Here is a 15563-nt window from a genome sequence, read left to right as displayed (position 1 = left end):
AAAACCCATTAGACCTTGGATATAGCAAAACATTCACTACAAGAAGGAAGTGGTACAACTGTGAAAACCACGGACTTCCAATTGTTAGTAGCTACCGATAATCTCCTGGGTTATTTTGATGATGAGGCTCCATCTGACGCCTCTTGTGAACTACGACCTAACTCCTGATAACCCCAGACCATCAACCTCTGAAAGGGAGGAGATGGGATAACAGGCTGAAACACGCAAACTGCAGGCCTCAGCCTGGGGATGAGGGTGGGAGTCCACTATGAGCAATTAAGACAACATATTCAGTTTACTAAATAGAACAATTCACACTATTTTCTAGATTGTCTCAACTTTTCATTTGTTTTGTATACAGCTGCTTTCAAACACGGTCTCATCTAATATCTTCTTTGATTTTTACAACTCAGGAGAATGTTGAGTAAAAGCTAGTTTGCCCATTTCAAAGAAGAGGAAATTTGGACTCAGAGAAGTTGCATGGCTTGTCTCAGGTCACACAGCTAAAAGGAGAGGAATTGAACCCAGAATTCTGCCCTTCTAACACTTAGATGGATACACTTTCTTCTAACTTCTTACAAAAGGATTTTCAGAACAACAAATATTAGGCTTACCAATCTACAATTCCATAGGGCATCATATTTCACATTTTCCCAAGAGAAAGGCTGCTAAGGTGTATATGCATTAGATAGAATGGAGCTTTCCATAGAATGATCTTGAGCTGTTTAAAACATATTGCTTTGTTCTTACAGACACATTACTTACAACTTGTACAATAATTTCCTAGATCTTTAGAAAGAGGGAAATGTGAAATACCCATCATGAATCATGTAAAAGCTCTGTTTTAAATGGAAACGCCCAATGCAGTTGTGTTTAAACTCTGCAATATATTAACACTCAGAAGGCTAACTGAGGAAATAATTCTCCAACATAAGCTAGATTCACAATGGGAGACCAAAACTCACAAGCTTTCATTTAGCTCTCAATACTAAGGTTTTCATAAGACTTAATGACATAGCCAAGAAGAAATCATGGCCTGAGAGGAAGCAATTTTCATTATGCAGTCATGGCGGCATGCTCCTGAAGAGGCTTCTTACACTTTCATTTTTGTTTTTGCACACAGGTTGAGCTAACTCATCAAAGCTTCTCTGATGGATGGTTCTTTTGACAATGCTTCTGTTATTCTGTGAATGTCAAACAACAGAAATATATATGTAACGCTGAAATTGGCTGTGGTCCTACCTACAAATTGCCAACAACATCTGCAAACAAAGATAGCTCTAAACTTGATAACAAGTAAATCTTTTAAAGAATTGTCTTTGTTCTTCTTTCTTACTTTTTTTTTTTTTTTGGTGAGAAAGACTGGCCCTGAGCTAACATCTGTCATGAATCCTCCTCTTTTTGCTTGAAGAAGATTGTCGCTGAGCTAACATCTATGCCAATCTTCTTCTACTTTATGTGGGATGCCACTACAGCATGGCTTGATGAGCAGTGCTAGGTCCATGCCCAGGACCCAAACTTGTGAACCCCAGGCCACCAAAGGAGAGCATGCAAACTTAACCACTATGCCACTGGGCTGGTCCCTCTTTCTTACATTTTTGTGACCTTAAATGAAATGATATATTTTCAAGTAAACACTGAACCCAAACACAGAATACTAGATTTGCTACATCCTTGACTGTGAGAATAACGGCTACCAAGCCCCATTATAAATATGAAAATCATCACATTATTTAAGCCAACTTGTTAAAATAAAGTTTATCTATCCAGCTATAGAATCTGATGATCTGGACTAGTTCTGCTTATCTGCTTTGTCAAATACCATCTTAACTCTTTGCTGTTCCATGGACATCCCCTTGAATTTGAGTTCTTAAATCCATGTGGACGTATTTTTCAAGACTCATGGTATTTGTCAGTTTAAACTGGAATTTGCTGATACAAATGTATGAGAGCATCCAAAAATTCAACACTACTGCAACAGGTGTGAGAATGTCAGGCTATAGACTAGGTTGTGAACATTTTTATTTACTTCAAAATTGAACTTGGATGCTTCCTTGAATCCTCATGGTAATGAACTGATTTTAAGAGAATTAGCTAAGATGACATCATCAGAGAGAACCATCAGATATTTGATCCCCTGCTCTTCCGATATCCACAATTTTATCACATCTCACCAGACATCTTATATCCACATCTTATCAGTCTTTTCTTCATCTAAACACTCCACATATTTCCAAGCAGAAACGACGACTACCTCAGCATCTATACCAGCCATTTTTAACCCTCCTACACCTGATCATAGGAGACTACGGAATTTTTCTCCATCCCTCTTTGCCTAAAAATAAAATACCTCAATTTCCATTTTTCTGCTGAAGCACAATGCTGAAGTGATAAAGGAAAAAATTTTGAGCCATACTTACATTTCTAGCAGCAACAAACACAATTCTGAGGTGGAGCCAGAGACCCCCAAAACAGGGTATATTATTACAGGTAGAGCCAGATATATATAAAGGCATCTAGCTACGCTGACCTCCACTGAAACTCTCTCTCCCTCTCCCAGGTCAGAGATATTTAAAGCCCTCTTGTGCAGAACTGAGGAACACAGTTGTTGCTTGTCATGTTTGCAAATTCAAGTATGCTTTCTCAACTTAAGGTGAGGGGGTCTAAAAATTCTTCCATTTGCCCTATAATGCCTTTACCATCCCTCCCCCTTCAAACTAAAGCTTGATCTCCACTATCCTAGTGAAACAGATACCAAAGCCAGAAGGCAGAGAGAAAAGACCAGATTCATACCTGAATTTTGAGCTTTCTGATGCTCAGTCCCTGGAATTTAAGGATTTTCAAGTATAATCTTTATTATACATCCTTTTTCTCTTAATGTATAACATTGAGTAGATTGCAATTGTATTTTATTCTCCAAACCCTACCTCCCTCTTGGGTCTCAAGAAGTATTTTCTCTCAAGGCTATTACGTCCAGTAGAGATTTTTAAAAGTCTATTTTGAAACTCAAAAGCTGAGATTTCTTTCTCTTTACATTTCTGAGCTACCATTATTTCAGTTGGCAGTAAATATAGAAAGAATTCATGGCTGCCTGGATGAAGAAAGAAAAAAAGAGGTAGGAAATATTTATTTTTTTAATTTGTTAAGGGTTGATAATATTATGCCTGCACATCAGCACACATCCTGACTTAAAATGTTCTTTGTGGAACAAGCAGTCTATGAAACCGGAAGGTCATATTTCACTAAGGAAGCTTAACAGATGTGATTATATATCTTTTTTTTCCAAACACATAATTCATTTGATGCCCACTGTCTAACAGGAGGGCCTCACCATCCTCATGAGATCCATCCCCTCCCCTCTTACAAACTGCCTGAGATCCAGTCCAATAAGGTTTCAGTCCTATGTCCAAATGCCATAAATAGATCTGGTACTTAATGAGTTGAATGCTGCTACTGTTTCTTTTTGCCACACTGAGTGGCTGCCAGGAGTGATCCTACACCAACTGCTGCATGGTGATTGTCTATGGATGCAGAGATGCCCTTTCTGGTCCATGTCCCAGGACAAGCCACAGTGGTGGGCCCATGTTGGATGCTGAAACCACAGCTTGTTTCATTTCACACTCTCATGCTCAGCTAGCTCTCCTCATAGCAGAATCACTGTGCTAATGTGAATGAACTGACAAAACTTTCCAGCATCAGTCGCGTTGGAACCATTTCACTCCTTGAACTCTTAGGTCCATGCCTTGAGTTTGAGTCACTAGCCTAGACTCATACTTTCTCAAGGAAGTTATATCACAAGAGATTTCATTCCTTTCCCTGCCACTGGACCTCAGCCAACACTACCATCATCCACACTGATAGATCTCCAGTGGATCTTGGGAAGAATTTTGGTACCTCACCTCCCTAAAGACTGTGGGGTTCCTAATGTAAATTGACCCACTTCTCCCAGTGACCAGCTTCACACATTAGACATCTCAGCAAATAGCAGTCCAAGACGTCACAAGAAACATTGGTTGTACCAAATCCCAGAAAAATGGCTGTTAACCTGCCAACTTTTGCATAACCTAGAGAAGTGCCTAGGTAATTTAGCCAAATGTAAAAGTACTTCTTTTTCCCACTACATAATCACAGAATGAAGGAAGTTAAGAGTTTGGACATGTTACAGGGTTGAAAAATAAGGGTCATTGGAAAAGATCTATGAGCCTACTACATGCACATGTACAGTCACGGAAATAGCCACTCATTAACCTTCCCAGAGAGAAGAATAACTTAGGCCAACCGAGTAATTAAGAATTCTGATTTTGGTTATTTTGCTATCAGGAAACCCTCTATTTCTAAAAGGAAGTCTAGTCTCACACCCTGGAGCCCCAGAACGTCTTCGTATTTTGTTCAGACACAGCTGTTTGTGATGCCTTTCCATTTAGAAGTAGCCACGTGCACACATGCATTGAAGCCCCTTGTTCTTCTCCTTCACGAAAACCCAAATGCATGGCGCTATCAGCTGGGCTGGAACATAAGCCAGGACCATGAGGAAACCATTTTTCTAGGTAGTACTTTTCTAACTAGAGGGATTTAGAGTTTCCAGGACAAGTAACACACTAAACACTTACTTCATGTGGCAATGAAATATCTGAAGCTCTTTGAAAAGAGGACGAGGCTTTTGCTCCATCTGCACCCTTTCCATAGTGTTCCTCCTTCCCTGGGTTAGAGCTAATCCCAAGGAGAACCAGTTCAGCAAGGTGCCAAAGAACGATTTCATGGTGGGTGTGCATTAAAGCTTGAGGTGACATCCTAAAGGAATAAGGCAAGACAAGGTCACAAAAGAAAACACTTTAACCCTATACTTCTAGGAAGAGGATAAGTTGTTTAAAGAAACTGTGTATTGTTTACAGGTTGACCACTGTTAGCAATCCCATTTTGCCTCACCTTCTACCTGATAAGCATCCACATAAATGTGCTCCCTGGCTTCCTATTACCAGTCACTGTGTGTATCAGGGACACATCGGTTATAAAGAAATAGCTTGCATGCAGTCACCTTCTGACCTCTATTATACATAATGCCACTTAGACACAAACATAACTTTTGTGAAAAAACTGAAGGTCTGTACAGAGCATATAATAGGAAGAGAAAAACAATAGACAAAAATAGCTGCCAAACCCTATAGCCTTGGAGAAAAATATTGTTTGGCCTCTTAGAATTTCCAGAGCATTCATCTCCCAGGAACTATTCACGCAGTAGGCACTGTCTGCCTCCTGCCTCCCCACTCCAACTCTCCTCTCTCGGCCCGTACTTCTCTGAAAGTTTTGCCTCCAGTATCTTGCCACAGGCTGAGAAACAAGAGGTATAATCTGTATTAGTGTCACAATTTCAGTAATCTAAGAGCAATCTTTACATTTTAAATATTAAATATGCTAAATGGTCTCTGAGAAGGGGGAGAGAGTGAATTGCTTTATACTTTTTATTTTTTAAAAAGATCTGCAAACGCAATCACTCAATTATACACATGCTTCGGCCACAAACTTAGAACACTGAAATCGCCCTTCATCTCTCATGCACCAGACGTGCTTCCCCCCAGAAGAGTCTTTTTTGACACATACACACAGGAAACTTCTGGGCTCTTCTATTATCTTGGGGAGCTGTGTGGTTTTTCAGATCACCCTATACCTGCCTTCACAGCAGTCACATAAATAAACAACACCCAGCCTCACTGGAAAATGATGGAAGCTTTGTCAGCAGAACTTCATGAAGAAAACCCTCTCTTGTTGAGAAAATAAATCATGATTAAAAAGTAGAGGCAGAGTCTGTGCAGAAACTTTCTCAGTTGGAGTCCTACATTTGTGCGGAGGTCTGAGCAGCTCCGCCACTGCGGGATCGCCCTCAGACCACTTTGCTACGCCCCCTCACCAAGCGCTCACCCTGGCCTCCATTTCTCTCTCTCACAAAGTCAATATTCTTGGTTCATAAAAACCCAAGTTGAAATGAAGTTTTAGTAGAAGAAAAAGTATGACCAATTTAAGTCTAACAAGGGAGTCTTTTAAGAAGAAATAAACTATAAGATCTGCTGAAGAAATTATTATGATAGGTAGCACAAATGCATTTTGGATAAGTTACACAAACCTCTTTCAGGAGTGCTCTAAAATCTGGATGACACCATTGACAAGATGCCTGGCTTTCCTGATATCTTGGAAATTGCGTATAATCTTACTGTATAGTAGTTGGGGAAGACCACAAGTAAATCATCACAATAGAACTTAATTTTAATGTAGGATATTGAGCCATAATTCTTGCTTTCTGAGATTAGAAAACAAACCAGACTGACACCTACCCTGTCCCCACTGGCACTGTGGCTCCAATACTAAGAGGACATCCAAGGTGGCATGGACACCTGTGCTCTGGCCCTGCTTCCCTCTTCCTGCAGACTTCTGGCCCTGTCGATGGGCAGCTCCAGCATCAGCGAGCAGTCAGCGCAGTTGAGTGCGGTGTTCTGATCACAGTGCTTGAGATAGCTGAGTGTCTGCGTGAATAAGAACCACCACAAGCAGAGCCCGGAATCCCTGTGTTTATAGTGCTCTTCTGCTGCAACTAAAAATGCGTGGCCAATGACCCTACAAAGAGAATAAAATCAGATGTCTTTTCCTTATAATTGGGAGAGATTACACATCTGAGAACTCAGTCTCTAGCCCAAAACCCGACACATAGAAAGGTTAGAGGATAAACAATTTAACAAATGAACATGCAGAAGCTGACTAACCAGTGACCTAGAGAAAAGCATCAACCTGAGCAATGTTGGCTGTTGAAGAAGTTTTGGTTATAACCACATAAGGAAAGGCTCACAGTTACCAGAGACGATGCACTAACGCTTTGTGATAAAGACGCCGTCATGTCTGGTAAAGAGGCTTCTCCCATTTAGAACAGGAAAATGCATACTATCAGTTATTTTACTAATTAATTTTCTTTATTCTCTGAGCTTTTCTCTCCCAATTAAAAAGGCATTGTCTATATTGTAATTACTAAAAAACAAACACATCACACTACTCCTCTTGGGTTAAGCAATCTGCAAAATTAAATTTCAGAATATAAATTAGATAATTGGGAACATGATATCTCATTTTATATATTTATATTTACATGCATAATTATACGTATGTATAATATATTATACATATGCATATATAACAGTATTACAAATTTTTAGGCATTTAAAAATGTTTTACTTTCATATTAAGTAAACTAAAAAGCTTCCACTATCAATATGAAGAAGGAAACATAAGCATATCCAGTTTCTGTACCTCTGATATGTATGTAGTCATTTAGATGATCCCAGCATACGATTTACGTAATTAGATTATTTGGGTCCTTCCACTGTATGCTGCTCTGCAGAAAAGAATGAGGTTCCCTGAAGAGGCGACTGCTTATAAGGTAGCTGTTATGGACTGAATTGTGTCCCCACAAAAGTCACATGTTGAAGGTCTAACCCCCAATGTGACTGCATTTGGAAATGGGGCCTTTAAGGAGGTGATTAAGGTTAAATGAGGTCATGGTGGCAGGGCAGGGGGGGCCTGATCTGATAAGACTGGTGTCCTTATAAGAAGAGGAAGAGACACCAGAGACCTCTCTCCCTGTGAGCATGCACAGGGGAAAGGGCAGGGGAGGACACAGCGAGAAGGCAGCTGTCTGTGAGCCAAGATGAGAGCTCTTACTAGAAACCAACCCTGCCAGACCTTGATTTTGGACTTCCAGCCTCCAGAACTATGAGAAAATAAACGCCTGTTGTTTAAACCACCCAGCCTGTGGTATTCTGTAATGGCAGCCTGAGCAGACTAATACAGCAGTCAATGCATGCCCTGAAGCTGAGACAGAACAAAATTGGTTTGTTGCACATTCCTGTAAAAAGAATGATGATGCTCCATGTTGCACAAGGAATGAGATCTTAGGGGCATTGTTTCCATTTACAGCAGGAACACATTAAAAATAACACAGGAGCAAGACATGGCCTCATATTCTATACTTGGCTATTTTGTTTACGTAAGGAGAGAAAGAGAATAGACGTAGGTTGAATTATCTAGATTGCTTTGACTTTAATACTTGCTGATAAAGCAGAAAATCACACAATGAAGGTGAAAATTCACAGATGTGTAAAGCTGAGGACAGAATATGAGACATTTTACACATGAAATCCATTTTAGGAAGAGACAAGAATATTGAAAGAATTCAAAAAGTCTCATTTAACCTAAATCTAAAGTTTCTCTTATTAATTACTTATTTACTTTTTCAGAGATAAACAAGGAAAGTTTTCATGGGCTTGAGAAGGAATGTTTGCCATTTCTGTTGTTTTTACTGTTGAAAGTACAAGAAATAGCAGGAAATGGAACTCAACAGCACATCACAAGTTAAGACATTGATAATTACATTGAAGCTGAGAAAAACTCATCATCCCAATGCAGGTGACTATACTCTTTCTTTCCCTAGAGAATACCCCCTGGCTCAGACATACTATGTAGACCATACACTCAGCAGCCATCCTTTCAGTTTGTCATCAGGCTTTGTTGGGTATGCATAGTATTTTTTATGCTTATAGTTTGTTTTAGTCTTATTTAGTGTTTAAACAATTGTGTGATTTCACAAAATCTAGATTTCTGTCTTGTGGTGAAAAAATCTAAAGATCTGGCAACTATTACTGGATCCAAGCAGTAAGTGCCCGTTTATTCTGACATGATTCCCCAAGTCCCCACAGACGCAGCCAGGACCCCTTCACTCCTTTTCTTACCTTTGTGGCTCTTTCAGACATTTCGTGTGTTGCCATGACTTTAATATTGGGAGGTGATTTTAAGAAAACAAGTATACTATTCTTCTCTCCCCACCAATACTTCTCATTCTATTAACTGGTCTAATTGGAGACTGCAACCTCCGGATGACAATTGGAGTAGAGAGAAAGAAGAACTGACAATTGTAAATTTGATCCTGGAAAACACAGTTCATACAGGTAAAGTAAAGCAGAAGTGGTAAAGACAGAAACATATGTGGCAATTCAAATTTTTATTTTAAATTTTTACATGCTCAGTAAATATGGTCAGTGTCAGAATAGGAAATGGGGTGAGAAGAACATAAGGCCTTATTTATCAAAATTATACTAGTTAAAAACTGAGTAGATCCCAGGGTTTGAGCTAGGAAATGCACATCTCAGCCTGCCATCTGGTTCTGGGTTTGAGAAGCAGACTCAGTGGCACCAAAGCCGATACTGAGTGAGGCCAGAGCCCCGACGGGCAAGTCTGCATAGACCAGAGATCTCTCCTAATGTGAGAATGAGTACAAGAAAAGGTGGGCAGCTTGGGGAGTCTACACTAGTAGGGTCACATACACACAAAAATACAGAACCCTGGGCCCGGCCCAGTGACATAGCGCTTAAGTTCATGCGTTCTGCTTCAGCACCCTGTGGTTTATGGGTTCAGATTCCAGGCATGGACCTACATAGTGCTCATCAAGCCATGCTGTGGCAGCATCCCACACACAAAATACAGGAAGATTGGCACAGATGTTAGCTTAGGAACAATCTTTCTCAAGTGAAAAGAAGAAGATTGGCAACATATGTTAGCTCAGGGCCAATCTTCCTCACCAGAACCGTAGAAATGGAACATTATCCCAAAGATTCTGACCACAGCCCTAAAAATAACTTAGAACAAAAAGAGAAAAAAATGTCTATAAATTGTTAGCATTTGAGACAAGGACTCAATATGAAGTACACTCACATTATTGTACAATCATTACACCATCCATCTCCAGAACTTTTTCATCTTCCCCAACTGAAACTCTGCACCCATAAAACAGTAACTCCCCATTCTCTCCGTGCCTCTCCCCAGCTACTCCCTTCTCTCTTCTGTCTCTATGAATTTGACTACTCTAAGAACCTCATATAAGTAGAATCATACAATATGATTCTTTTGTAACTGGCTAATTTATTTAGCATTTTAAAATGGTTATTTTATGTATATTTCAGCACAATAAAAAAAGAAGAAAAGACTGAAGCAATCACTTTCTTTATGAAATAGGAGTAGAAAGTCACAAGGGGGAAATAAGCAAGAGGCTATATTGAAAAAAGCCAAGAGGACAGAAGATGAGTAGAATAAGAGAAAATTACAGATAAATTTTTAAATGGAAAAGAACATTAACATTGACTTTGGAGATAGTATACAGCTAAAGTGCTGCCACAGAAAACTGAATCTGGAATGTGAATGACAAATAGGAGGGAAGTGTAAGGAGATCTTTGTGATGCAGAGAAGAGAATAAACAAATACACAGTGAGAGGATGTGACGGATACATAAAAGAGCCTTCCCAAGAACTATTCAGAAAGGGACACACTCCAGGCAAAGTCAATACAAACAAAACAGAAAGACCATAGTGATTTTAATGGCAAGGATTTTTTTTTTTAATCCACAGCATAAGGGAAAAAAAGAGATTACCTAAAGAAGAAAAGAGTTTTTCTTTATATATTTCTTTCCTAATACCATAAGACAAAATAGGGGAACAACATGTATATTTAAGGAATTTTAAAAATTATGATCTACAGACTATTCCTTTTGCAAAATACTAAAAAACAACCTTTAACCAACCAAGAAATGAATCAAAACTATGAACCAAAGAACAGGAAAATCAAAGTTAAAAATAAAAGAGGGGGGATGAGAGATCTTGTCAAGATGGCAGCACAGGCCGACTCTGAACTCATCTCCTCCCATGAACACAACCAAGTTACAACTATTCTTGGATAAATTACCCAAGAGAGTGAACTGAAAACTGGATAAAAAGAACCCTCACAACAAGGGACAGTACTGACTGAGATGGAAGAGGCAGAAATTCCTTCTGGAGAGAAAAAGAGTCACCTTCATGAGCTGCAGAGCTTCACAGCCGGCCAGGAGAAACCCAAAGGTACACAGCCTTCCCTGAAGGAGTGTGGGACCTGAGTGGAAGCACGTTACCACTATAAGCATCCTTCAGACTCAGCTCAGCTGAGACAAGTTTCATAATATCTGGCTTTGCTGGCTATTAACTATAATGGTAAAATCCCTAGAAAGCTATCGGACATAACCAGAAAAACTGAGCTCAAAAAGGGCCCATGCACAAATTCACCAATCTTGGAAAGCAACCTAAAATCACCAGAAAGAAAGGTACACAGTCCTTTGGTGAAGAGACTCACCTGATAGGCTCTGGGTGCATCTGCATGAGAGGCGAGACCTCTCTGGGGACTGGGACATTGGCAGCAGCCATTGTTGTGACCTAGTAAAGGTGTGTTGACACAGACACTGGCAGGCATCAGTGGAGTTCTTCCCCTGGTCTGTTCCCTAGCCCAGTCTGTCACAACCACTGCTACACCAATTTAATCCAGCTGGTCCAGGGCAGGCAGCCCACCCTAGGGACTGGTCCCAAATAAACAATCTAACAGTGCACCTAAAAGAGATGGAAAAAGAAGCACAAGCAAAGCCCAAAATCAGCAGAAGGAATAAAATAATAAAAATCAGAGAAGAAATAAATGAAATAGAGACTAAAAATAAAATATAAAAACATCAATGAAACCAAGAGATGGTTCTTTGAAAAGATAAAACAAAACTGACAAACCTTTAGCTAGACTATCAAAGAAAAAAAGGGAGAAGGCTCAAATAAATAAAATAAAGAGGAGAAATTACAACAGACACCTCAGAAATACAAAAGACTATAAGAGAATACTATGAAAAGCTATACATCAGCAAATTGGATAATCTAGAAGAAATGGATAAATTCTTAGAATCATACAACCTTCCAAAACTGAATCAGAAGAAATAGAGAATTTGAATAGACCAACCACCAGTGAGGAGATGAAAACAGTAATCAAAAACCTCCCAAAAAATAAAAGCCCCAGACCAGATGGCTTCCTTGGTAAATTCTACCAAACATTCAAAGAAGACTTAATACCTATCCTTTTCAAACTCTTTCAAAAAATTGAAGAGGAGGGGAAGCTTCCTAACTCATTCTACAAAGCCAACATTACCCTGATATTAAAATCAGACAAGGACAACACAAAAAAAGAAAATTACAGGCCAACATTACTGATGAACATCAAGGCAAAAGTCCTCAGCAAAATACCAGCAAATCAAATACAAAAATACATTAAAAAGATCATACACCATGATCAAGTGGGATTTAGTCCAGGGTCGCAGGGATGGTTCAACATCCACAAATCAATCAATAACCACATTAACAAAAGAATGAAATTCACATGATTATCTCAATAAATGCCCAAAAAGCATTTGACAAGACACAGCATTCATTTATGATAAAAACTCTAAATAAAATGGGTATAGAGGAAAATACCTCAACATAATAAAGGCCATATATGACAAACCCACAGCTAGTATCATTCTCAATGGAGAAAAACCGAAAGCTATACCTTTAAGCACAGGAACCAGACAAGGATGTCCACTTTCACTACTCTTATTTTACATAGTATTGGAAGTCTTAGCCAGAGCAATCAAGCAAGAAAAAGAAATAAAAGGGATCCAAATTGGAAAGGATGATGTGAAACTGTACTATTTGCAGATGAAATAATTTTATATAAAGAAAACCCAAAAGAATCCACTAAAAAACTTTTATAAACAACAAATGAATACAGTCAAGTGGCAGGATACAAAATCAACATATAAAAATCAGTCGTGTTTCTATACACTAACAACAAAGTAGCAGAAAGAGAAATTAAGAATACAGTTCCATTTACAATTGCAACAAAAAGAATAAAATACCTAGGAATAAATGTAACCAAAGAGGTGAAAGATCTGTACACCAAAAACTATAAAACACTGTTGAAAGAAATTAAAGAAGACACAAAGAAATTGCAAGGTATTCCATGCTCTTGGATTGGAAGAATTAACATAGTTAAAATGTCCATACTTCCTAAAGCAATCTATAGATTCAATGCAATCCTTATCAAAGTTCCAACAACACTTTTCACATAAATAGAACAAAGAACCCTAAGATTTATAGGGAATAACAAAAGACCCCAAACAGCCAAAGGAATCCTGAGGAAAAAAAAAAAAACAAAGCTGGAAGTATCACATTTCTTGATTTCAAAATGTACTACAAAGCTGTAGTAACCAAAACAGCATGTTACTGGCACAAAAACAGATACACAAATCAGTGGAACAGAATCGAGAGCACAGAAATAAACCCACACATCTATGGACAGCTAATTTTCAACAAAGGAGCCAAGAACAAACAATGGAGAAAGGAACGTATCTTCAATAAATGGTGCTGGGAAAACCGGACAGCCACATGCAAAAGAATGAAAGTAGACCATTTTCGTACACCATGCACAAAAATCAACTCAAAATGGATTAAAGACCTGAATGTAAGATCTGAAACCATTAAACTTCTAGAAGAAAACATAGGCAGTGTGCTCTTCAATATAAGTCTTAGCAGCATTTTTTCAAACACCATGTCTGACCAGGCAAGGGAAACAATAGAAAAAAAGAAACAAATGGGACTTCATCAAATTAAAAAGCTTCTTCACAGCAAAGAAAACCATCAACAAAATGAAAAGGCAGCCTAACAACTGAAAGAAGATGTCTGCAAACCATATATCAGATAAGGGGTTAATATTCAAAATATACAAAGAACTCATACAGCTCAACAACAAAACAACTAACAACCCAATTAAAAAATGGGCAAAAGATCTGAACAGACATTTCTCCAAAGAAGATATACAGATAGCCAACAGGCACATGAAAAGATGTTCAACATCATTGACTATAGAGGAAATGCAAATCAAAACTACAATGAGATATCACCTCACTTCCATCAGAATGGCTATCATTAAGAAGACAGGAAATAGTAAGTGTTGGAGAGGATGTGGAGAGAAGGGAACCCTCATACACAGCTGGTGGGAGTGAAAAGTGGTGCAGCAACTATGGAGAACAGTATGGAGATTCCTCAGAAAATTAGGAATAGATCTACCATATGATCCACTACTGGGTATTTATCCAAAGAACTTGAAAACACAAATGCATAAAGATACATGCACCCCTGTGTTCATTGCAGTATTAGACTTGGTATTAGTCTTAGACAGTATTAGACAGCCAAGACTTGGAAGCAACCTAGGTGCCCATCAAGGGATGAATGGATAAAGAAGATATGGTGTATGTACACAATGGAATACTACTCAGCCATAAGAAATGATGAAATCCAGCCATTTGTGACAATGTGGATGGACCTTGAGGATATTATGGTAAGTGAAATAAGTCAGAGGAAGAAAGTCAAATACTGTATGATCTCACTCATAAGTAGAAGAGAAAAATAATGACAAACAAACACACAACAACAGAGATCAGATTGGTGGGTTACCAGAGGGGAAGAGGGGAGGGAAGAGGACAAAAGGGGAGATTAGGCACACATGTGTGGTGACGGATTGTAATTAGTCTTTGGGGGGTGAACACGAAATAACCTACACAGAATTCCAAATATATTACAATGTACACCTGAAATTTATATAATGTTATAAACCAATGTTACTGCAATAAAAAAACGAACAAATAAGTAAATAAATATAAAGAGAGGGGACTATGGGGTGGGAGTTTCACAAAAATCCTGTTGAGCATCATCATGTGAAATTCTGAAAGCTGACTGAATTAACCACATTAAAAGACCTAAAAATATGGATAAGTCTTAATCAAAATTTAAAGCAGAATACTTCATTATGATTGCTGTTTCTTATTATGGGGATAATCTTGTTATTGACTACAAAACATTCCTCCAGAAATGTTTTGTAAGCTTCTTCCCCACGGAAGTTTACCTCATGATACAAACTCAAACTGGAAAGTAGGTCTCATGGTTACAGGTGGTGATCGAACCCCGGGGATTCTTTCTCCATTCTGGTGGGTGTTTGAAAGTAGGCATATTAAAAATCTTTTTAAAAAAGAAAAGGACACATGTAAGGCAAAATAAAAACTCCAGAGGTTAAAAACAAAGCCCTTTTGTATCACTTTAAACCAGTTACCTTCCCAAAATTAAGAGAAGTGTAAGCTCAAGTTAAGAAATATAAGTATGGAAGTGTCCCCATGAGACTGCCAAGATGTATTACTAGCTAAATCAAGTTGACCCCAAAAGAACTCTTTTCATAAAACACCCAATAAAGAATACTTGGTGAAGCAAAGGTACCCAATTTGTCCTTCCAGGTAGGAAATCTGGAAGGTGAATTGTGTGATGTTTTTCCCTAAATTATAAATGTTATGATTACTTAATGATGAAAATAAAATACAAAACTGATCTTTTTCCTTAAAAAAAGTTTAAAAAATTATACTCAAGGAAAAAGCACTGGAAGAAAATTTAAAACAAAACTTTTTAAACAAAACCTTATTTGAATGATAGTATTCATTAATATCTATCTTCTTTCTATGTGTCTGTATTTTCTAAACCCCCATTAATAAATATAGTAACATTTATAATGAATAACTTGTTTTACTATCTGTGGTTTTTTCTTGCTCAGATCTTGGATATATTTGGAGAGCACTATACGTTGAAGGTTTGCGTCCCCTCAAAATTCAC

The sequence above is a fragment of the Equus caballus genome, chromosome 8, assembly GCF_041296265.1.
Source record: "Equus caballus isolate H_3958 breed thoroughbred chromosome 8, TB-T2T, whole genome shotgun sequence".
Lineage (NCBI taxonomy): Eukaryota > Metazoa > Chordata > Mammalia > Perissodactyla > Equidae > Equus > Equus caballus.
Note: the sequence above shows the minus strand (reverse complement) of the source record.